Source organism: Sciurus carolinensis, chromosome 4, assembly GCF_902686445.1.
Source record: "Sciurus carolinensis chromosome 4, mSciCar1.2, whole genome shotgun sequence".
Lineage (NCBI taxonomy): Eukaryota > Metazoa > Chordata > Mammalia > Rodentia > Sciuridae > Sciurus > Sciurus carolinensis.
The window spans coordinates 163,930,903-163,952,970 of NC_062216.1; the positions used below are offsets into that span (position 1 = coordinate 163,930,903).

Genomic DNA, 22,068 nt, shown 5'->3' on the forward strand with positions numbered 1-22,068 from the left:
GGTAAAACCGGCGCCCCAAGTCTGGGCGGGACACGGGAACCTGAAACCAGAAGAGCGCAGGACGGAACCAAGACGGTCAACCGGCTCTACCAGGAACGAACGGGAGAAGAAAAGAGTAAAGGGAAGCCACTCATTCTTTTACTCCCTTCAGGAGGACGGGAAGAGAAGAGGCAGGACTGCGGTGACGGGGGAGAGGACCAGGATGGAATCACTTCAGGCCAGGCTCCTGGGAGGCCACGTACTTGTCACCTATGGCCGTGTAACCAATTACCCTCGCGTAGACAGCTTGGAGCAGCAGACATCTGCGCTCTCCGTTTCTGCAGCTCTGGCAGAAGTCTGGGCACAGCTAGGTCAGTCGGAGTCTCGTGAGGCTACAAAGTGCCACCAGGTGGAAGCTCTGGGGAGAAGACACGCAAGCTGGCTGGGCTGTAGGATTCCCGTCCCTGTGCCCGGGGGCCCTGCCTTCTGGCTGGCTGAGCGCTGGGGACGCTGAAGCCACCCACAGTGCCCTGCAGCAAAACATAAGTGACGTACAGGTACCATTTTAACCATGGTTGAGGGCTCAGCGGAAGTCAGTCCCGTCACCGAGACCATGCCTGCCAACTCCGGCCCCCGGGCTCCAGCGACAGTCACTCTATCTCTATACACGTACCTACTCTGGAATCCTCCTTTCAGTGGAATCGTAACTGTGTCCTTCGGTGACTGGCTTACTTTACCCAGTGTAGTATCCCCAAATGTGGCATGTGACAGGGTTTCCTTCTTGCTTAGGGCTGAATAATATTCCATGGTATGTATTTATCTCCCCATGTCTATCCATTTGGCCTCTGATGGACGTTTCGGCTGATCCCACTTTGGGGCTTTCGTGAATAGTGCTGCCAAGAACACGTGCGTACTAATACACATTCGACCCTGCTTTTCGTTCTTGGGGGTATATAACCGAGAGTGGCTGAGACGGTGCCACAGACTCACCTGAGGCCAAAACGTGCGTGGACCGGCGCCGAGTGGCCTGGGAACACATTAAAACTTTTGATGGGGCGTAAGGAGAGCAAAGGGCGCAGGAGTGGCTGAGAGCAGCGCCAGGGAGCACAGCTGTTCCCCAGTGGGGCCGTCACCCTGCTGTAGCCTAGGGACATGGACACCCTCAACTGCAACAGCCACCCGGGTCTGCTCCTGATTTTGCTGCTGGTTCTACCTTGTAAAGGAGTCCTCTCTGCCACACGGCTTGAGTGTTCTATAATTAGCAGTTTGTCCTCTCTGGGTCTGCAGGATGAAGCCAGCGATCTCGGGCCATGCCATGGAGGTCAAGTGCGAGACCCAGCCGAGCCAGCACCTTCCCTACCCACGGGCCTGACAGCAGGGGGCCAGCGGGAGGGGAGGCACCTGAGCGGCCACCCTGGAGTTCTCTGCCCGAACCTCAGCCGGTTCAGAGGTCAGGGCTTTGAGGAGCCCCCTGGAGAGTTTCCACTTCCCTCTCCGAAAGGCCAGGAAGAAGCTGAAATGAAAACCTCAGGTTGACTCACAACTGTCGGAGGAGACGCACCCGTCTCCGCCAACCAGCTGCCGCCGCCATCGGAGCACCCGGCCGCTTTTAAATCAAGCCCATTCTTTTGGGAAACCTTACACAGCCACTCCTCGCTTCTATTTTTACTCACCCCAGAGCTGTAAGCAGTGAACTCACACTGGCAATGCATGAAGACGAATCCCAGGCAGCCACCATGACGGGCGGCGTGGGGGTTCCTTCCTGGACCGTTTGGAAGGGCGCAGTTGGGTGGAGTGGGGCACGTTAGCATCACGGAGCATCCAACTCAGCGCCTCCTCATCCCCCGACTGAAGGGCTGCACCTGCGGACCCCGTCCCCGAAGGGCAGGCCGGGCCTGGGCGGGCACCGCGTGGGCCCCACTTCGGGCGGATGCCAGGATGGGCGGCTGCTAGGAAAGCTCGGGAGGGGAGAGGTCCTCATCCCCATCCCCTCTCAGCCCAGGAAGGGAGCGCGGAGGAGAATGCCAATGAGCCCTACAGACAGCCCAAGTGTGGCGCTTTATTACGGAGCCTAAGTGACTGCAAACAGGCCATTATCAAATCTCTTCAGTGACAAAGCTCCGTGTTGAAGGGCACAAATAAAAATAAGTACATTAAGCACAATAAATCACAGGGCCCTGTCGTCGAGACCCATTATCCCTGGGGGATTACGGGGCTGTTCTCCTCCCTGAGCTCAGCCATTGGATCCCGGTCTCCCCCTCATTGTTTTAATATTGCAACCATTACTCTCTACGCCGCCAAGGGCCTGCTGTTTCTCTGTAGTTCTGGGTGGCAAGGGCGTAATTTGTTTTATGATTTGCTTGGGAGGGTAGCTGTTTTATATTCATCTTTAAAAGATACATTTAATAATCGCAGCAATGAGACCCTGCTTAAAAAACAAGACCGGGTCCTGACCTTTCTCTCGCGTCAACCTGAGCTGAGCAGGGGCCACACAACCATCACCAGGAGGGCGGCGGAATCTCTTTGGAGGGTGACATGCCCAAGGACAGCTTTAGTCTTGCTTCACAAAGCCTGTGAATCCCGTGGGGGGCAGCGTGGGCTGGAGGGAGACAGCAAGGGGCTAGAAGTCAGGAGCCCTGGGTTTTGTAGTGACGCTGGTGTGACCTTGGACAAGTCCCTTGATTTTCATCCACAAAACATGCCAATCAGTCCTCATGCCCTTTAAGAACCCTAAGGATCCTGCATTTCGATAAGAGGCAGAGGACTGTGAAGCGCTTTAATAACACTTGTATTCCTCCTGTCTCAACTGGATCTCTGCGACATTCATTTTAAGATCAAGTTATGCAATTGTCCGAGACACGTCCACCAGTTCCTTCTTTGATCCGTGTAGAAACCTTCCCTTCCGCCCCCTCATTCCCTGACATGTTGTTTTCCAAGACAGCTTGTTGTAAATTCTGTCAAGTCCTCCTCCAATTTTACCCATCAGGAAGAGAATCGGGGACGGGTGCTGAAGGACAGAATGTGGGGGCCAGATGGCAGGACTGGCCGTTGGGCTCGTCCCCATCAGACGTGAACAAGGGAGCACACCCTCCTGGCTCTTCTGCAAGTCGGCTGTGCAGGCCTGCAGGCTGCGTGGGGACATCGATAGTCCTTTCAGGCATTCCCATTTCAATTACCACATCTAAATCTCGCCACGAACACAGCACTCTCGCAGTGTAACGCTTCCGAGTGCGGCAGCGCGAGGCAGCCGTGGAACGAAATTGATCCCAGAACTTCATCACCCGTGTGAGAGGCAATGACATAAAACCCGCCTGACGGTGCCCAACTCTCAAAATACTCTATAAAGGCCTCGAATTCAGAAAAGGCAAAAAAGTTACAAGCTCTCCCGTGCTAGAAATGGAGCTGGGTTTTACGGATCATCAAAGCCCGTTGAGCAGCCTCTTGGGGGTGGAATAAAGAAGATTCCTTCCAACCAAGCGGTGCCTCTGGCTTTGCAAAATTTGGTGTAACAACCCAATAAATACCAAGTGGAGTTAGATATATGGTAGCTTTTAGCTTAGAACTGCAGGTGGCAAGTGACTAAAAAAGTATTATTGCCTGGAAACATGAGGGCTAGGGGACCACCGAGCCTGGTCACAGTAAACCGAGAACATGCATACAAGCAGGGACAGGTCTTATTCTCCTCCTCAACCCCCGTGCCCAGCACAGCAGCTGGCACATAACAGATGGTCAGTGCTCTGTGTTCACTGAACGAGGGAACGAAGGAAAGAATCTGAGCAAACTGACACAGGCCACCTGCAACCCTCAGACACCCTGATCCAGCCATGGGAATGTGCGGAGGCCTCTTTCACGGAGAAGTGGGATTTCTGTAGCACTTTAGGCATTGCCAAAAAAATATGGAGATGTATATATATTCAAATAGCAATCTACTCTACGCTGCGCGTAAAAGGAAGCCAAGGAGCCAGATTCTTTCAATGTCACCGTGAGGGTCTGGAGGGTTGTTGTGTTTGTTTTGTAGCTTTTTGCCTTACAATTGCAAGTGATTAGGAAGAAGCAAAAGAGAAACACCGTCAGAAAACACTCTTAGCCTCTGCCCTAAGTGAACCTCTTTTGAATATCAAAATAAAGCTCATGAAAACAAACCGATAAAACCAGAATACATTCCCACAACTCTCCATGAAAGACTCAAGAGTTGGGATAGACGTTTCAGGATTTATGCCCAAATGACACCCCAGGGCAGCAGTCAGTGGCCAGCGAGTCGGGACAAGGCAGGTGACCCAGCAGTCCCAGACTGTAAGGGGCAGAGCTCCCCACTCGGGGAGGGCTCCCCTTCCTTTCTGGTACCAATGGACTCCAAGTTGCTCCAGACCAAGCAGCCTGAGTCAGACATTCAGACATCCAAGAGGATTTTTAATTGAAAAGGCTCACAGAATTTATGTGTCAAACCCAAATGCTGATTTGATATCACAAACTTGGAATAAAGAGCATCTAACATCTCATGGGGTCTCCAGCCTTTGTGAGAGGATATAGTCAAGTGACCTTCAACTTACTACAGGGTCATGTTCCTGATAAACCCAGTGTTGGTGAAAATACTGTATGTTGGAAATGCATCAACAGTACACCTGACCAATCAACCATCTCCGCTTGGCAACACAGCACACTGTACGATACCAGCTGTTGACTCTCCTGAGGGAGCCAATAACCGGATGCCATGGCTTCATGCTGCTGTCCAGCACCCCAAGAGAGGGGGTGACCCCATACCATCTGGGAAAAGATCCAAAAGCAAAATTCAAAGTATGGTTTCTAGTGAATGCACACAGTTTTCACACCATCCTTGAATCAAAAACTCATAAGTTAAACCATCATAAGTCAGAGACCATGTGAGTCAGAGACCATGTGATTCTAGGACACTTTCTCCCAAGGCTGTGTTTGATGTTTAAGCTGAAGGTGGGAACGACTGAGGAATCATGCTTCACAGGGGAAAAATAAGCTCTGAGACTACGGTCAATCAAAATGTGTCCCCCACCCCCAGCCCCTCGGAAGAATGTGACGTTCTCTGGAAATAGGATCTTCACAGATGTAATCAAGTCAACATGAGGTCATCAGGGTGGGCCTTGATTCAGTGTTACTGGTCTTTGTATAAAAAGGAGATGTACAGGGGGAAGATGGCCAAGGGATGGGAGGGATGTGACCGCGAGCCAAGGCATGACAGGACCTGCTGGCCAATACCAGAAGCTACAAGCAGCAAGGAAGGAGTCTCACCTAAAGCCTTCAGCAGCCCTCAGACACCTTGATTTTTGGTGTCTGGCCTCCAAATCTGTGAGCCAATAACTTCCCGTTGTTTTAAACCATCCAGAGTGCGGTGCTTTGTAATGGCAGCCACAGGAAACTAGCACAAAGAAGTTAAGTCCTTTACCCAAGATGAGTTAGCAAATTTCAACCCAGAAATAACGATAAACTAGTTTCTGTCAAAACTTCTGGATTCGGGGTCCCACACTCTCAGCTTTCCAAGAAGACAATCCCCAGTTGGCTAAACCCAATCCCCACGGGCACAGGAGAGGACAGTGAGTGACACGTACGGATTTTTCAGGCCTTAATCCTCATCCCATATTAACACATGGACACTTTAATTACATCTTGTAGCAAGTAGCTTTCCAAAGCCTTACGGATGGAAATTTTTGGACTGCAGGTAAGCAAAAGTTAAATGGGCGATTATGGGATTTTGACATGAAAAGACTACAATTTGACAGGTAGCAACCTACTCCGCACATCTTTTCAGCTGTGATGTCCCATTACAAACACAGGCAGACCAGACAATGAGCACATTAAAACAATAATTAATGCAGGAGCGAGAATGATGACAACTTCTTGACAGAGTAGAATAATGGACAGGTTTGTCATCCACAGAGCCTGGAAGGAGGTGTGCTCAGGATGTGAAGAAAAATCATTCCGACACACAGTGGCCTTCCATGACTCAGTCGATGAACTCTCGAAATCCCACCCTTGCAAAATCTGTTCCCTAAGACAAGATTGCATCACACTCAGCAGAACTAGCACCAGGAGAGCCCACCAGAACCACTGGCCACAGAATCTTCTGGTCCATGGACAAAGTAACGAGCACAAGCTTAACACGTGCTGTTCATCTCAACGTCAAAGTCCCATCAGAGGGCAGCTTGCACGCCACTCCCCCACAAAGTCATGGAACCCACTCTGCAGTCAAAGTCCACTCTCCCAATGTGTCTCGGAGGCTGCTACCTGCAATGACAATGCCACAGTTCCAACATGGCAGCACTAAGGAAGCCTAAGGAACAGGAGGGTCCCGATTCTCACTATCTTACCCCAAGCATTTTTGGCAAAACCCACGACCAGTTCCTGTCACTGTACCTTGACTTCCTTCCACTCCTATTGAAGGGAAAGGTCTTTGCAAACAACAAGCTCTGCTTCAAACTGAACAACAGCAGTCAGTTCGCTGGCTGGGGTGGGCACAGCACCCAGGAAGACACACAGCTAGGAAGAGAGCATGGGTCTGAGAGACAGGACTTCAACATCTTCACTCTTCCTACTGAACACTTTGGGGCTTTGTGCCTAACCACTCTGCCCCACTCTCCACATAATGCACACAGGACTCAACCCCTTACCCAACCAAGCCTTACCCAGGGATGTGGCACGGGCTCTTGTAACCAGACCGTGATCAGGACTCTACCAGGCATGTTGGAAAAGATGCTCTCCAGGAGCTTTGATGGTGAGATGGGCAGGATATAGGCCTGGGGCTCCGCGGCCATCCCATGGGAACCATCTGCCTGAGAATGAATCTAACACAGAAGACAGAGCCAAGGGAGGGAGCCACATTGGAAACCTGGATCCAACCCTGCCTGATGCTTCCCTCTACCCTCAGTTACTTGAGCAGATAAAGTTGACTTGTTATTGATGCTGCTCAATATGAGTAGGAATTAAGTTCCTATCATTTACGCCCCCAAACCATTCTTAATGAGTCCCTAAGTCACTCTGGTATGCACAATCACATGTCTAAATACATGGGTACAGTTTCACCAAAATTTAAAGTATGTTCTCATTTTCCTGAATCCCCATATAATTTGAAGGATCCTGAGTCAGGAGTACTTTAGGAGATGCTGATGTCTCTGAAATTTTAGGGAAACAAATCTTTAGGCAAATAAGAGTCCATGACAAAAACAACTTAAAATTACTCAGTAAATTTACTTCAGTATGTTGGGGAAGTATATAGGACATTGATCTTCAGCTATTTTTAATTCCAAAATTTGAAAAACTTGTACCACCTTGCCTATTCTTAGGCTGACATCTAAAGTTTTCATCAAATACTAAATAATTACTAAGGGTATAATTTTGAGCACATGGTAAACATTAACATTTTAAAATAAACTCCCACATCATATTTTTAAATGGAATCTAGCAAGCTGATATCCATCATTCACTTTAAAAATTCAAGAGCAAGTTAATTTTTTAAGTGTTGAAAAATTTATAGCACTCCTTAGCATGAGAAAGGGACCCAAATGTGGTTTCTAGCACCAAGTTCAACAGGTTAAAGACAACAGGGGAAGAGGTAGCCCTGTGGAAGAGAAGGTTCTCACATACCAATTTCAAATAACCCCTTTCTCTGGTGCCCTTGATAATTTTTATACCCAGAACAACACACCAGAGTAATATTCCTTAGGGCAAGGGATATACCTTTTTAAGTTAGGGAGGAAACTGTGAAAGGGAAAAGTAGGAGGAGAACCATGGAGCAGGTAGGGGGTGGTCTCGGGATGATCAAGTCCAGAATGGATATGTATGTGAGGTTGAGGATGATTTCCTTAAAACTCTTCATACCTGTGTCTTCCCTGGACCAACTTCAAGAACCACCATATTTCGAAATCAAGTCTCCTGGGTTAGAAAATAACAGGACAAAGATTAAAAGCTAATATTCTGGAGACAGAACTGGGTTTCAGTCTCTGGCTTTATCACTTCAGCAAAAAACAACCTCTTCAAACCTCAGTTTCCTTCCTTACCTCTAAAATCAAAGTGCTCAGTTCAGAGGGTTATATCAATGACCAAAAGGTATCCTGCATGCAAAGCACGTCTCATAAGCATGTAAATAGCAGTCAACAAACAGTAGCTGTAACGATTCCCACTACTACGATGTATTCACAGCAACTTGGTAGGAGAGAACCATTTCCTATGCCTTTCGTCGCTTCTCATCTCCTTACCTGTCAGAGCCCAAAATTCCTAGGAGAGAAAAGAGCAGGGTGGGCATAAAACGGCTAGAAAATGATTAGTGGCAAGCATGACAGGTGCCTCCTTATTTTACTAAGCCCACCCACAATAAGGGGTCAGATTGGTGACAAAGCTCTAAATAACAACTGTAATAGCTAATACCCGTTGAGTGCTCGCTCAGCAGAGCACACACACTAACATATTTAATGAGATCAAAAATGCCATGTTTCAACAGGAGTTACGGACAAACTCAAGGAAAAAGAAAAACAGTAAAAGCTAAGAGGGTGCTTCTCACCCTCCGGAGAAGCAGCAGGGTATCATGACCATTCCACCACCTCATGCCACTGCAAGCTGATACAGTTCTGCCAGCGCCTGGATCACACAAACCCTCCAACAGGCACAGGACTCCCCTGTCGTAGCTCTGTGATTTCTGAGCAAACCTATTCACACAGGACCCATGCCTGGCTTACAAGGACATTGCAATAAAACCCAAATGGACCTCAGAAATATTAGAGGCCATACTAAACATACTAACATAAGCGTGTGTGTGTGGAGTCTTGGGCGCTGCTGCTAAGCTTCTGCACAAATTAATCCAATCCTCCAGAGCTGCTCCCCAGCACCGTCTGGTATTTCTCAATCAATTATAACTGCCATTCTGTATCTGGTTCTTTAAGGGATGTCAAATAATATTAAACCTACTGAACAGAAGTCATGGTCAAAGCATCCATCAGCACCCAAGGATCAAGTCAGAGTCAAATGCTTGAGGGAGGCAAGAGGAATAAAAGGTACCAATGATCTTCAAGTCGCCCTCCCCTCACTTCGGCACTTTGCCCTCGAGGGCTTGTGTGAAGACATCCCCAGGAACATCAAGGACCACATCCCCACTTCGCCTCCATCAGCACCACCAGATTCCTAATAGCCGCTCCAGTTCTTGGTGGTGGGGGTGAGGGGATGCATTCTTTAGATTCAGGAACATCCTGAGAAGCAAATTCCCACCACCCCATCTGTCCCTACAGCACAGTGAGATCCCCAACATTAAGCCAGAAAGGGTTACATTATGCCTGGTCAGTAACTCCTATGAAATCCAAAGCAACCACCATCACCGCTCTGTATTAGACGCACAGTACATCCCAGGTACACACTGGGCAACCCTGAAGATCCCCAGAGTTCTGATGTCTTTCCTGAAAAGTCAGATGCAGCCAGGTCAAAGATGTAGGACGACAGCACAGCAAGACCAGCAAAGGAGTCGGGGTAAGGGCCTGAGGCCACCCAGTACTCTGCAGCAGTAAGTGCCTGGAGGAAAGACCGTCCATCCACCACCTGAGCTGGTTCTGAACGAAAAAAGGAATGTCCCAGCCAGAGAAATAAGGAAAGGGAGGGTGAGCAGATGAGAAGTAGGTGCGAAGCTTGAAGGGTTTGAGGGCGAAAAAATCCAGGCAGGGAGAAAACTAAGGATTTAGGAATTGGTGGTGTCTGAGATGGGGGTAGTGGAGGGGGTGACAAGGAGGCTTCAGAGAAAGGCAGGGGCGGACTGAGAGCAAGCTTTGTGCATCCTGATAAGAAAGGTGGATGTTTTCCAGTGGCTGATTGTGAGTCAGTAAGGGTAAGCACATAGAACAGTCTAGAAGAACCCTCCTTCCTTAAAGATTAGAACTGATGACTCTCCATCTATAAGTGATTAGACCAGCCTAGCTGAAAAGCTCTTGTTATCCAGAATGACTGGGTACCATTTTCAAAAGCACACGCTATCATCTGGCAGCAAGCTACACAGAAGTGCTGGTGGTCTCAGGGCCAAGGCAGAGACTGTTTCTAAGGTGAGCCCAGATGTAAGAACTCTGAGCATTTTGGAGCCACCCATGAGGAAAAGATGAATTTCCTCTCTTATGTCCCTTATTGGGTCTCATCCAAGATTAGGGAAACAGTTGCTCTATAAAATGCTGGGCCCATTTAAACAACCCCCCAGTTAAGAGAAGCTCTGGAGAATGTACTTAACCAAAGCCCCAGCCCCAGTCCAGCCAGAGGAGAAAGTGCTATTTTAAGAACTCCTGGTTAGGTCACAGGTGGACTTTATTCCAATGAGGTCACTTTTCAGTGCACAATGAAAACCATCTCAGATTTCAGATGCTCATGAGCCTATGATTTATATGGAAGAAAAATTCAGGGGCTTCTGTCAACTTATGTCCTATGCAACAGTTACAGCCCAGCAGTTCTTAGAATTTCATATATTGCTATGGTCTGAGAGGGCCCCCCCAAAAGTTCATGCACTGGAACCGTAATTCTTCAGTGTACCAGTGTCAGGAGGCAGGTGGTTTGGATCATGGGGGGAGCACTCCTGAATGGATTAACCCATTTCTCATGCAAGTGAGTTCTGGCTTTCACAGAACTGGAGTTCGACCCCCTCGGTGCTCCCTCTACAAACTCTTGCTTACCCTTCCACCTTCCACCACCCACTGAAGCAGCACAAGTCCCTCACCAGAAGCCAAGCAGTTGATGGTGCCATGCTTTTGAATTTCCCAATCCCCAGAACTACAAGTCAAAATGAACCTCTTCTTTATAAGTTACCCAGTCTCAGGTGTTTCCTCATAGCAGCAGAACACAGACTAAGACATCTATGAGCTGGTGCAAAGTCCCATCCAGTGGCTTCCCAGCCTCCATCTCTCCCTACTCCAATTGGTCCCCAGCACTGTCCTTCATCTTCCTACAAGACAGCTAGGAATATACCCTGGGGCTGATCAAAAGTTACCCTGCCTTTCCAGTTCCCACAGCCCTAACCCAGCCTCCCCAGTTCATCTGCTAACAGAAACCCAGGCTGACTTATTCTCTAACCCCAAAATAAGTATCTGTGCTTTCATCAGCCTGACCTGGTCCCTCCACTCCCTTTCATCATTCATATCCAATCATCTTGTGGCCACAGACCCAGCTTAAGTCCTGCCTCTCCCCTTGAGTTTAAAAAGCTCAGGCTCCGTCCTCCAGTTTCCCGGTAGCCCTCGGCCTCCACACCCACACAGCCACTCACACCACTGCCACAGCCTTTCTGCAGCTGCTGTGAACCATTCACTGGCAACTTCCGTTGGTGCTCAGTTTGTCACTTATCTTTTCCAATCTCTTCAACTGTGTTCCTCAGGACTCCCTGCATTTAATTTAAAGCACGTTTAACTGAAGGACTCCTAAGTGGGAGGAACTTAGGAGGATGCTCCCATGGACACAAGGATGGGTGTCCCTAGTCACAGTCATTAAGGAGCTGATACACTAATGAGGCAAGGGAAGCAGGAGGCAGTGCCAACGCCAAGCCGAAGATGCCGAGCACAGCCCTGGGTCTCCTGCTGCTTTTGGTAACACCGCCTCTCTATCATCCCAGTGCGTTGAGACTCAAACTTTCAACTTGTCTGGTTCCGTCAAGCTACCCAACAGCTGATCCTCACCCTCATGCAGGCCTCCACCAGCACTGGCCTCCCTCAGCAGGTCAAGGCTACTGGACGATGAGGGACCTCCACACCTGCTGGACAGCAAGAACCTGCACATTGCAAGAGCTTGGCAAAAGCTGGCTTGGCCAGTGAAGAAACACCGTAAAGAGACACAGTGTCCCAGAGCCTGTGGTCAGGAAGCAGAGACTGCAACCAGACAGGCACCAGAGAGAGAACCATGGGCTTGCTCCGGCAAAGGCGGGGCAGCATCAAGGTCACTCAAGCAGGAAAGCAAGGGACTTTGCTAGGCAACGGCCAATAGGCTAGAGGCAGGGAAGCCAGGAGCGGGGTCAGCACTGAGCCAAGCCAAACAGCTAAGGCGGAGTCCTTCTCCATGCTTCAAGCTCACAGGGTGCACCCTGGGCAAGCCTCAGCTTCCACGTCCAGGAAGTGGGAGAGTAAGAGCCTCACCTCGCAGCGATTCTGTAAGGATGAGATGACTGGAAGTGATCAAATGGAGGCAAAGCCCAGTAAATGGAAAGCGCCGAAGAAGGTGCTTCTGCATGTGGATCAGAAGGAAGCAGAATGTGGAAGAGGGGAAGGGGCTGAGGACAGACGCCTAGAAAGCACAGTGTGCGGTGTGGGGGGCAGAGGGTCTGCAGGCCCACATCACCTCTGGATACTTCTCTCTACCTCCCTGGCCTGAGCGTCCACCCCTGTGAAATGCGGGGGTTGGTCCGAGCGGCTCAAAGTTCTCCTCGGGCTTGGTGGTGTCTCAGCACAGTTGCTCAGCTCACTGGGCAAAGCCATCGGGAGAACTGGGGACCCTGCAGAGCCCAGGTGGGGACAAGTCACCTCAACGGCGAAGGCGGAAGATACCGACGTGGCACAGGAGGGCTCTCCCCACTGCAAGCAGCGCCCTCCCTCCACGCCCAGGCCCACGCCACCCTCCTCACACAGGGTCCAACAGTTACCACCGCACCAGAGACGGGCCCACCACCACCAGCACCAAAAACACTACCTTCCCCGGCCATCTGAGGCCTGTGGCTCTGCCCATGCCTCCCAAGGCCTTTCCAAGACAGCCTGAATGCGCTCCACAGCATGCCCACTCTTCTCATTCCAGACAAGCTAAAATCCCCACCAACCGGAGGACAGGAAACACGGCACTATTTCGGTATTGTACTCGGCTGGCTTTTTCACAAAGCCATCAATGTTTGAAGGGCAACAATGGTGCCTCAGAGAATTCCGTTTGTCGATCTGAAATGTCTGTCCTTCACGTTTTTTAAACGAAAGCTTCCTGGAGTGGCCTGGCGGAGCCCAAGTCTAGGCTGATATCACCTCTCAGGTCTAACGTCCTTCTGTGAGTCCCAGTCGCTCCCTCCCCATCACCCTACCATCTTTGCGCAAAGGCGGCCATTCATTCATTCAGCGCACCCCTCGGGGTGGACACGATTACCTGTTGAACGCAGACCTACTAAGCACCAGGCACCACTCCTGGAGGCGGGACAAGCCCACTCCACTATCACTCTGCCTGCTCCTCCTTTGGCTCCTGAAGCTACCACTAAATGCCACTTTCAAATGAAAGTTGGTATCTGTCCACCAGGCTGGGAGGCAAATAGAGCTGGTTTATTACAACCTACTGACTGTTCTGGAAACTAAAGGGGGTCATGGGTGGTTTCCAGTTAGCCACGAGAATGGTGACCTTACTCCATAATAACAAATACGTGTTTAATGTAGCCCAGGCAGCTGAAGCAATTTCTAACCACAGAATTAATACTCACAAGAGTCCAGGATTCCTTGCTGAATATAAACTTTTTAAAAAAGAAGGAAGAAATCTCCACGTGCCCACGTTCTGCTATAAATCCCCCTAAATTCTAATGCTACCGTGGGGAGCTGGGAAGATCAGCCAAGCTCCTTCTTCCCAAATGGCCTTGGTAATTCAGAAAAGGACTGTGTTAAGAGCAAAGCTCTCCCAGTAGCCAAGGCTCCATTTCCATCTGTGTCTGCTGCCTGTCCTAAGCACAGCCCGTAATGTGACAAGAGAGACTCAAATTATAGGTGAGATGGCACTTTCAATTCCAGCACCAGCCTGTGATTACCTACAACTCCAGGTTGCTCAAAATTACCTCTGGAGCCTTAAACGCCTCCATCTTGTTCCATTCCTAGACCAAATTCTGTTTTTGGAAATTTCCCTAAGAGATGACTTTTTAAGAAGCCCTAGACAGTTCTATGGGGGTGAAAGAAGGCCCGGTGGGCATGCATGAGGGCTATTTCATTCTTACCCGTCTCACGTGCGCCTCTGCTGCTGCATACTTAGCGGCAACAAAATAATTTCCGTGTCTTCACCATTATGAAGACTCGGAATCCTGGAAAGTCTTACCTAACTTACCTTTAAACTGCTTTTGTGTTTGATAAATTCTCAGAGGGGCAATGTGAGAGTGGGTAAGGGACTCCTGTACATAGGGGGTTATGATTTTTTTCCCCAGAAAGAACAGTTAAATAACTGATCTGCCAAGAGTAAGTAAAGTGACCCCATGTGACAGGTTAGCAGTTGAGTCCGTTTATATTTCCTGTACTTCTTTCTGTAAAAGTTCTAAATTGGTCTCCTCAGTAGATGAACCAAGTGGGTTATTTCTTAAAACCTTTCAGTTTATGTCTGGAAAGTCCTTGGCTGTGACAAACAGATGAGGGTCCCAAAAGTGTCCATCATGATTATATTAATCAAATAATTTCAAATATAATAAAGGAACTAGCAATTAAAAGGAGGCTTGCAATAAATCCCTTTTGTAAAATAAAAATCATTTTGTCCTCAAATAATTACTTATCTTAAATTACTTGGTTTTAAGATCAGATTTCATATGCCAAGTCTCTTAGAGTGCTCCCTCACTTAGCTTCAATATTAAAATGATAATGCAACACACCTTATATGTACATTGCACGTACTCCAAATCTGCTCCTTCTGCTGGACAATGCCCTCCACCCTCAGGAGGCCAGTGGTGGTGAAGACCCACCTAAGAAGCAACTCACAAACTGGGAGACACAGAAACAAGTCATTTGCATTCTTCCTGACTTGTACTTCGACACAATTGTTTTTCTGCTCCATTTTCCTTCATTCGCTCTCTCCTCTACAAGGTCAAATGAAAGGGTGTCCCAATCAAGTTACAACCCAGGCTTTGCAAAATCTTGAAGCATCAACTCAGTTTGTATCCACTTAATTTTGAAACAATTAAAATGGTCAACTTTCTTTTCTTTTTTCTTTCTTTCTTTTTTTTAATCACAAACCACTTCATTCTCAAGTGGCAGCTTAGGAATAGTGCAACATTCCAGAGTCAACAGGTTTCCCCAGTCTGAAGAAAGCCAGAAAGGCTAGCTGCCTAGGTGTGAACGGCCTCCTAGGTGTGAACAGCCTCCTATAAGGGAGGGTTCCAATGCAGTCTGCACCATGCAGAGCGAACGCCCCACACAGCAAAGGCCGCAATGCTTTATATTGCAAGGTAAAGCACATCTTTGAACTGGTCAGAGCCAGAAAGCTAAAACCCTAAGGAGTGGTCTGAGCTTTGTCCTTACCTGGCTCAGGTAAGCTCTTTCCCTCGCCAGGCCTCTAAATTCCTAGTTAGTAGATAAATAATGCTCTACTTATATAGACAGTGCCTGAAAAGTCCAGAGATGTCAAGAAGTGTTCTAAGGCCACAAAGCAAGTTAGCATAGGATGAAGCAAGACCAGTCCCCAGATCTCCTGGTTTTACTTAAACCACCCTGTCTTCTACTCCACCAAGGGGCAAAGCAAGCATGTCAGCAAGAGCACTTTCAAATTTTACCTCCTCTGTCCTGAAAAATTCATTTCTGAAAAATTCAATACAGGAGATCCTGGTGACCACAGTTGTAACAGATTTTCCATTAGCTCCCCTAACCTCCAGGCAGTTACACTGTTGCCTGTATTCCTCACCATAGCCAGTCAGCTGTCTAGATGGCTCTGGGTTCTGCACCTCAGGATTCAACCACCTCCAAAGGAAAAATCATTCAGGAAAAGAACTGTTGTCTATACAGAACAGGTTGACCTTCTTTTTTTTCCTTGACACTGTTCCCTAAACATTTACATAGTATTTACATTACTAGGTAATCTAGAGATAATTTAAAGTATAAGGGAGGAGTGCAAAGGTTAGATGCAGATACTATGCCACTTTAATAAGGAACCTGGGCATATGTGAGCTTGGTCTCTGCGGGGGCATCCTAGAAGCAACCCCCCCAGATGCTGAGGCTAAGGGATGGATGACTACGGTTCCCCATCCCACAAAACACACACGCATACACCCGTGCGCACACAGGCGCACGTGCACACACACACTTCTATTCTCAATATTATAAATCTCTTCCTTTGCAACAGCAAAGAAAGTTTAGGTCAGAACTGAAATGATTACAACGCAAGAACCTTGTTCAAGTATTAAATGTGACTGTAACTCCATTCGGAAACAAATTCGACAAAATGGAATTTGTTCTCCCAGGAAAGGGTTTTGTCTTTTTTCCCGATACTACATCATTTGTCAAGTAACACTGTCATTTTTCCCACTGCTGCATAATCACATAATGAAAGCCCCGCGTGTAATTCGTGTACACAAGAGGGCAGACTTAGGTTGATGGGCACCCTTTATTTGCATTGCTAATAGTTTTTGAAAGAACAGGCAAAATGCTATATGTAGAAGGATGATGGACCAAAAAAAAAAAAAAAAACAAAGAAATAGAAAAATCTTTTTCTGTATTTAATAACAATGTGGGATAATCAACTAGCATTCTGGGATCTTATCCAGCAACGTTCCTGCCACCACCGTTTGAATCTACAGAGCATGAAGCTCCGGCACAGTCCTTAGCATGCAATTCTATCAGACTCGCCCTGCTAGCACCAAGCTTGCCTCTTCTGGCACATTTCACCTTTCACTCACACTAACTACCATACACACTGCACTCATTGTTGTTCTCATGCTCTCTGTCTACCTGGGACTTCCTTCCTTCCTTCCTACTATCCTGGCAAGCTCAAAGTCATCCTTTGAACAAACCTGCCTGTTATTACTTAGCTCACAGCGATAGCTCAATATCTGCCTCCCCCAAAAGACCAGAAGCTAAATGCAGAACTGCTATAACCACAGAACAGCATGTGGCACCTGCCACAAAGTAAATGTTCACTTAATGTTAAATTAAAAGGAGAAATGTCTTCTCAAATATATTTAACAAACTGGCTTCTGCCTCTCACTCACCAAATGTTAAAGTTACCAAGAGATACTGAGAACCTCTCAATGTCAAATACTCCGGAGTGGAGTAGGGATGCCTTGGGAACACTAGCAGCGTCGGTGAGGTGGCTGTGTCCCCAAGGTGCATCAATTGCAGGGGCCTGGAGCTCTTGGTCCCTTGGGTCACGTGCCTACAAACCTGTATTGCTCCCTCCTCTCAGAGACTCTCTGGCCACAAACATAGCTTCACCTTGATCATCGACCCCCAAGGAAGGCCAGAATGAACATTTTTCTCTACCTCTGCTGTCTCTCTTGCCTCCAATTCACAAGACTTCATTCATGCTTCAGGACCACAGAATATATCCCTCCAGGATCAATTTTCACCAGTCAAGGCTCAATGGCAAATGCACTGGTATTTTCCTGCTCCAATCTCTTACCCCTTGGCTATACTGCACCTACAAGAATCAACCTACAAAGCCTCAATAGTAGAAATAAAGCTTTATGCTGACCATTTTTCCTAGAGCACCATAATAACTCCCCTTAAACTACCTAACTACGTGCTATACAGATGAGCAAAGATTCACACAGTCTAACAGATTCCAGAGTTCAAGAAAATGAAATAACTCATGCAGGTTTGTGGGTTCCAAACAATCGACTTCTACATGTTCAGTTGGACCTTTTAGAATGCTGTAAGAGCTAAATCTTGGTGACATTTGCCTTTTGTGTGTCACTATTCTGAAATGAGCAGTCATTTCTAGATCCTACCTCTTACCTTTCATGTCTTCCCACCTCTGGGGTCAGCTTTGATAAGACGCGGTTATTGTGAGGAGGCAGGTGCAATAGGGCTTTGTCCTTCAGGGAACCAATTATCTTCTAATTCTGCTGTAAGAATCAGACACTAATGATTTAACACTGTTAAAAGTACAGAACACATCTCAGATACAAGTGCAAGCATACCACCAAATGTTAACATCTGCATAAGATATGTACTTATAAAAGGAAGACAGCAAGAAAGTTTAAGTTTGATAGTTGATTTGAGGGACGTTTTGCAGTACTGTGATTTTATGAAGACTGTGTGGGCTATGTAGTCAGAAAACTATGTTCTGATCACAAATAGGGAGTTTAAAGTCAGCATAATTCAACGTCCAAAGGATAGAGTTTTCAGGAGATTCCACCTTCCCAAAACGCATAGCCCTTATACACTTAGAAGCAATAAATGAGTCTTTCAGAATTTCACAAAACACTTTGCAGTTAACTAGTTCTAAGTTGTCCAAATGACACTTCAGATGTGAGAGGCCTATTGTTGAAGCGTTCAGAATCCATTCATTAGTGCCTAGCGGGTGCCAAAAAGTTAGGTTCATGAGTGCAAAGATAAGCTACAGTCTTTTGTAACATCAGTCCCCATGCTTTCTTCTTTGGCAGTGGAATAGAAAACTAGTCCCCCCTAGTGTCCTGTAGGTGGCTAAAGGATGGAGACACTACAGGACACACCCTCCTGCCTTCTATCAACTTTAAAAGGACAGGTCAGGAATCAAAAACCAAGGGAACCCTTGACAACCTGCTCAAGAGACAAACACTTCCAAAACCAATGATGAGGTGAAAAAACCCTTTCATTTCCAAGAGCCTTCCAGTTGTGGTTTAAAGCTAAAGGAATCTGAATTATCTTACCTGAAATCCTGGTCCATGACCTGGCCCTTTCTTTCAGCAGACAGGACCTACACTTGCTGGCAGCTACTGCTCACTCCAGACCTCTAGGATTCTTAGAAACCTCTCTATTCTACTAGGGGGATTTGTCACCACAAAGATCTAAATCGTTTGCTTCCTTCCTGGAATAGAATTAACAGGCTTGATAAATATGTGTTCTCCTCAAGCAATTTTCACTAAAGTAGAGCACTCTTGAAAACCAGAGGTACTTAAGAGATGTGTGAAAACCTAAAGCAGGTTTCTTTAGCTCCCCCAACTCAGTGAGGCCCCAGCATGCCAGGGAGTAATCCATTCATGTCACCCATTTGTGAGAGATGAAAAAGAAACCACCTTTTTTCCTAATTTAGAACCTGCCCTTATCTTCAGTCTATCAAAGCTGATCCTGAGGTGGGAAGACAGGAGAGGTAAGGAGGAAAATTAGCCTGAGGTGACTGCCTCCACGGAGTGAATAAGCACTTTGGGTCTCCACCTGTGTCAGAGAAGGAGCTACATTTAGGTGAAGCTGAAGGACACCCCCACCCGCCCCCACCCTGAATCCCCTTGAAGGAAGCAGAAGCCCAGGTTCTCTCTCGGGGCACTTATGTAAGACCCTGTAAAACTTCCTGTGACATTCACAGAAAATGTAAGCCGCTCTTTTGCTCCCTCAGGAGATCATTTTAATGGACTGAGTGACAAAATTCACAGATTCGGAATTCAGCAGAAACCTGCTCGACCGAAGTACATCAGCACAGGGACAGAAAAAATCCATCCCCATTAAACAGGGTCACCCGGGGGATGGATTGAGTGTGTGCGAGACAATCTGTTCCCTCCGAAGTGACCCATTTAAAATCTGATTGTTCCTTGGGAAGCTCATAGGTTTAATAAATTTGAAACAGGCAAGGACAGGCTTATAGAACCGAGGTTCTTTAAAAGGGACATTTAGAAGAAGATAATAAAGCAATGAACAAAATAAGGAGGATGCACAAACTTTGGAATCCTCACTCCCACCTTCAAGGGTGACATTTACAGGAATGCCTGGACCACTATACACTGATCACTCATTACAAGCAGCTTTGTCTAACACGACTGCCAATGCTCCTTGGGTTTTCGCCTACAGATACTGTTGCCAACCACACACTCTGCCCTAAAGAGGGACTTACAAACTGTGACGGCTCACCCCCAAATTGGTCTCTCTGCAACAAAGAGCAAACAAAGTTTACAGCATCATCCCTGGGAAGGTAGGTGAACAGCACAAAGAGCGACCTGTCCAAACACAACAGGCTCCCCAAAGCACAAAAGCTCAGTCAACAAGCCCAGGCAAGGGGCTACAGGGCGGAACACATCTCTTGGTGTTAACGGGAAACTTCCTGGCTTGCTACCCATCAGCAGCCTGTTTGCCTCCGAGCCTGGCAGGCCCTGAAGTAAGTCCGGGGACATCAGAGACTAGGGTCTTCCACCTCCAGTCTCTCCATGGTTCCCAGCCCAAGCAACAGAGGGTTTGACGGCCCGCCTTCCTCTCCGCCGGCATCCCAAGCACAGGGGGTACCAGCCACAGGTTCAGAGAACTTGTCCAGCGTTGCTCACCAGAGCGCCCCCGTCGCTCACTTGCATCCCAGAGCTCTTACCTTGGCCGTGACTGCCCCCAAGCAGAGGGAGACCGCGGAAGAGCTGGGTGGCGTGGAGATGCTGCCGCCTACTAGGCGCAGGCAGTCCAGGTCCGGGTCCAGGCAGGTGCTGCCCTAGTCGCAGTGGCGGCGCCAAGCGCAGACTTTGGGACAGCCCGGGGCTCAAAACGCCACAGAGAAGGTCCGGATTGCCCAGGCTGAGCACTGTCCCTTCCTCTTCCTCCCGGGTCGCTGCCTGGAGCTGCTCTCTGCCCCAAGCACTCTTCCAAGCCAGGGGCTCCCCGCATGAGCAGGGGCCTGGGTCCGCCTCGGGCTGAGTCCCGGGGGCGGCCGCCGGGGCCGGCTCCACCTCTCAGTCTTCCTGCTTCGCCCTTCAGGGCAGGGCCTGCCCGCTACCGACCGGGAGAGGTGAGCGTGGCCGCGCCCCCAGCTTCGGCCGCCCCAGCTCGGCGCAGCGGCGGGGCAGAGGCAGCCGGACCCGGCCGGGCCGGGCGCCGAGCGCGGCGGCCGGCGGGGGGGGCTGCAGCCGACCGTGGCGCCTCCTCCCCCCGGGCCTGCGCCGCCCGCCCGCGGCTTCACGAGAAGAAGGCGCTGGAGAGGGCCTCGCCCCGGCCTGGGGCGCGGGGCCCGGGGCGCGGGGCCGGGGGTGGCGCTCCGGGAAGGTCACAGGAGCGGAGGCGCGGCGAGCGGAGCGCAGCACGGTGGGTGCGGGGAGCCGGGGAGGGCGGCCCCCGCCGCCAGGAGCGCTCGCTGGCCTCGGCCGCCGCTGCCTCCGAGGAACGCCGGCTTCCCGGAGCGCCCGGCACTCGGAGCTGAGCGGCCGCTGCAGCCGCCGGCGGCAGCCGGGCGCCGCTGGCCGGAGCCGGCGCGCGATCCGCGATCCCCGCCTCCCTCCTGCGCCCGGCAAGCTGGGGCCGCCGCGCGGGGGCCGGCGGGGGGGCGCGCTGGCGGGCTCTGGGGTCCGGGCTCGGGGCTGGCCCCGCCACCACGCGTGCCCTGAGCGCCGGGCTCGCTCAGCAGCTGCAGTGACTGTGTGTCTGTGTCATGTCTGTGCAGCTGGGGGGGACCGCGAGCCGGGCCGGGTTCCGAGTGGGGGCGGGGCCGGAGCCCGCCTCGGTGCCCGCCCCCAACCCCGTGACCACCCGGCCGACCAATGGACAGGGCCTCTGCGGAGGGACCGAGCGCCCACCCTCGCCCGGGCTCCGCCCCCCGACCAGGCTCCTCCCTCCTGCTTCTTCTGCTGCCTGGCAAGCAGGCAGAAGCAACACCCGGAGCCGGGATCCCGGGCGGGATCGCGATGAAAGGGTGCTGGCTGGGAGCTCCCCGCCCTTCTCCCCCCACCCGGGCCGCTCCCGGCCGCCTCGGGCTTGGCGTGCCTCACCGAAAGAGGGGGAAGGGAAGCGGGACGGTTCCGCAGCTGCCGCTGTAGAGACGCTCACAGGCTGGCCGGGCCGTGCAGACTGCCCACCCCCGTTTATAAAACAGCCGTCGTGGAAAGTAGGAAGTTTTCCCCCTCCACCTTCTGCTGGGGCCGCATTTCTCTTGGAGGTGGGCAGGGAATGGGGCAGTCAGCGGGGAGCCCTATTGAAGGGCTCTGACAGCATCCTTTTGGGCTTTGTACACAAGAATCCTGTCCGAGGCTCCCAGTTCTTTGGGGAAAACTGCATTTCCGTGCTCCCCCCAACACACACACACACACACACACACACACACACACTCACACGCCGCCCTCCCCATTCTGATTTTATTCTTGATCTGTCCCTCCTGGTACAAGAATGCAACATCCCATTGAATGGACTTCCAGCCTCCCAGTCCTAAGGACGAGGGTGGTGGTGCCGAGTCTTCCCGAGCCACGGAAGGAGTGGGTGGCATTGGTAGGGCAAAGGGGGAGAGGGTGTGAGAGTGGATGGAAGGAGGGGGACTCCC

The 22,068-nt window shown here is 49.8% G+C and overlaps 1 protein-coding gene across 3 annotated transcripts in view; it reads right to left on the reverse strand.

Annotated features, from left to right (window-relative positions):
• Large1 (LARGE xylosyl- and glucuronyltransferase 1) overlaps window positions 1-22,068 on the reverse strand; it is a 494,157-nt gene that overhangs the window by 471,521 nt on the left and 568 nt on the right. Inside the window, exon 1 of one of the 3 annotated variants that reach the window (XM_047549171.1) lies at window positions 20,143-21,198. The exons of 1 other annotated variant lie outside the window; for it this stretch is intronic. The gene's annotated coding sequence lies outside the window, so the exon portion shown is untranslated. Of the gene's footprint in view, window positions 1-17,606; window positions 17,627-20,142; window positions 21,199-22,068 lie in introns of those variants that run through there. One more of the 3 variants, XM_047549173.1, reaches the window with a different exon arrangement.